This window comes from Neltuma alba, unplaced genomic scaffold (assembly GCF_004799145.2).
Source record: "Neltuma alba isolate B1F8T4 unplaced genomic scaffold, ASM479914v2 tig00005929_pilon, whole genome shotgun sequence".
Lineage (NCBI taxonomy): Eukaryota > Viridiplantae > Streptophyta > Magnoliopsida > Fabales > Fabaceae > Neltuma > Neltuma alba.
Genome location: NW_021634279.1, coordinates 2134 through 5253, shown reverse-complemented (window position 1 = coordinate 5253; position 3120 = coordinate 2134). Strand labels below are relative to the sequence as shown.

The window sequence follows — 3120 nt, the reverse complement described above, 5'->3', positions numbered from 1 at the left end:
CCGATATATCGGTGGAAAGTTAGACTTTTTTTTTTAAAAATAAAATATTATTATATATATTATATTATATTATTTTTTAATTACCTTTTTTTTGAATTTTTTTAAGGATATTACATCACACTTCTCTGCAATGTATTTTAATTTTAATTGTTTCACAATATTTTAATTTTTAGAAGTAAAACTTTCACATTTATAAATCATCTCAATTATTTTTTGGCATATATTCTTAAAATTTCATTAGATGATTTTACACATATCCTCCAATATTTATGAATTATGAATTGAATCGTGTTATTTAACGCGGGGGGAAAATGCAAAATTTTAGGATGCAGTTACAAGAATTTTGAAAGAGCAGAGACGCTGGTCTTCGATTTGAGAGGACAAGTGGCCTTTGGAGGCCGCCTATCTAGTTTGCCGTCGGGCTGGGCCTTAGGGCCTTTTTGAACACCGAACAAACGAACTCTGACCTGATATTGAAATTTTATTTTCAATTTTAGACTTTCTTTTAAGTTCCCTATAGCCAATAAGAATTGGCCAAATTGATAAAGAGTTAACTCATAAGGTTATGAGTTTGAATCTTGTTACTCATATAAAAACTTTGGTAATGGATGATACTTAACTAACTACGATTACTTTCATAAATTTCAGTTTGTTAGTTTATTAAGTATTACCCCCTTCTATTCTTATTATAAACTTCAAATAACAAATTCATGAATAACAAATAATTATCTAAAATTAGCTTAAAATAATAAATATGTTATAAATATATTTTATTTTTAAATATGTCCTTATAATAAATGAGGAAAAAGATGAAGAAAAATATCTTTAAAAAATGATAAAAGAGAACTAATTAAGAGCAACATTAAAAAAAAAAATATATTAAATATTAAGATAAGCCCAAATTAAACCTTATAAAATAAATCATACCTTTAAAGCTTATAAATAAAGTAGAGGAAGAAGTTGAAATGATTACCTCCATTTAAACAATGACAAGTTGTACTATGATAAATGGTAAGAACATTTTAATAGGTGAAAACTATTTTCATGAATTTATCAAGTGTGACTGAAAACTCAATGAACAAAGACTACGAAATATTTAAGTAATGACAACTTCCATTATAAGAAACTGACAAGAATAATTTAACTAGTGGCATCCATTTTCATGAATTTTAGCTTCTCATTGTTATGTCTTGGTTAGTGAGGTAATTTCCTTTATCGAAAAAGGAACAGTGAGGTAATTTCCCAAATTTGGCCACTTGAAATGCTTTATTTGGGGCACCCATTTACTCCCAAATGTGATAGTAATAAACTTATGTGAACTTCTGTGATAATCCGCCATTGGTCATCTTCAGTTGGGATTATATGGCTTTCAGGCTTTAAATGTCATTTTCTCCAAAATTAAAATTAGGATAAGAAAATAAATAAACAAATGGGAATAACATGGAAGTCATATAAAACTTATAAGAGCAAGAGTCCAAAATATGTTAAAAAAGAAAAAACCGCTTTAGAAACTGAAAATGATACAAATGAATTCTGGCAGGGACAAGAAAACCAGGCAAACCCATAATTTGAGCATTCCACAAGTTCGTCGTTGTTTCATGGACAAAACAAATATTAAAGTTCTTTTGCACAGATTTTGGCACAAAATGTACACAGAATTCCGCCAGAGTGATTCCCCCCCCCCCCCCCCTTTATATGGAACTATGGAAGTGAAGAATGTTGAATAATAAATATAAATTCTTTGCCTTCTACCAACCAGCTAAGAGAAAAAATCGGTACCAAAATTCCTAGTCAAAGAGACGGAACACATCCGGCGACGCCAATGGCGACACTATGCTCGCCGACAGCAATCCCGACGGGCTCCCCATGAAGCTGTTTACTGACCAAAACGAGCTCAAATCATGCAAAAACGGCTGCGTTTCAGCGGCCGATAGGAAATAATCCGGCGATATCTGCCCTAAATTCGCCGGCGTTGGAGACAAAATTCCCGGGAACTGGCCCATTTCCAATCCTTCCAATTCAGCCATCGCGTCGTTTCCGGAGCTCCGTGATCTTTCCTTCTCCGATGGGCTCGTCTTTTCTATCGAAGCCAGCTTCGCCGCAGGTGAAATAGCTCCGGATCCAGACGCCTGCTCGCTGCTGGAGTGTAGCCCGGTCAGACGCTGGACGACGTCCATGAAGTCGCTGACGGGAAACACGAATGACTTTAGGAGACACGGAATAGATAATCACCGGTTGCCGCTGCTGGCCGGAATCGTCAGCGTCAGGCGCGGGGCGGGGAGGTTGGTGAGCGGCGGCATGTGGTGGCAGCGGTGGTTTCTTGATTGTGTGAGATTCTTTGCTGACTCTAAGAGGAGGCGGACGAGGCCCCTGGAGTTGAAGCTGCTTCTTGGACGATGGTGGTGTGCTTCCGCCGGCAGAATCCCCTGGTAAGTTCATATTTGACGGTTGATCAGATAGAAGAAGATTTGCGATTCAGTAATTCAGTATCAGTATTCCAGGCTAGAGGGAGGGAGGGACGGGGGGGAGAAGAGAGAGAGACGGGGATGATGAAGAAGGAGAAAATTACAGATAAATAATCTTGATTTCCGGGAAGATAAAAATAGAATTAATAAAGTTGAATCAATAATAATATTCAGATAATAGACGGCTAATTATTGACCGGAAAGAGCATGTTGACTAAAAGACCAGTCAGCAGTCACCACATGTTTCGGTCAACGAAATTAAGCGAAAGACGATGCTCTTTGTCGCCGTTTCCAGCTATTGACAATGTTATCTGTTTTTCTTCACAATGACAAAATTTGAATGTGTGTGTGTGTGTGTGTGTTTAATATACTATGTATTTAATTTGAACATTAAAAAACATAATTTTAAATATTATTTCAATAAATATGATGTCAATTCCATCCAAATTAAATAATAAATATATAATTATGGTGAGATATGTTTATTTACGGGGAGAATCCCATTTAAATTTAGTTTAAATAATAAAATTTAAAATCAGATCTTTACTTTGAATAAATTCTTAATTAGGGAGCCTAATTAGAAATTGAAAAATATTATTAAAAGACCAAAATACCTATTTATAATTAAAATATGAGCCGATATTTTTATATTTTT

General features: G+C 34.8%; 1 pseudogene; it reads right to left on the bottom strand.

Annotated features, from left to right (window-relative positions):
• Positions 1-1702: 1702 nt before the first annotated feature.
• LOC114749037 (protein MKS1-like) lies at positions 1703-2500 on the bottom strand (annotated as a pseudogene).
• Between the last annotated feature and the right edge of the window lie 620 nt (positions 2501-3120).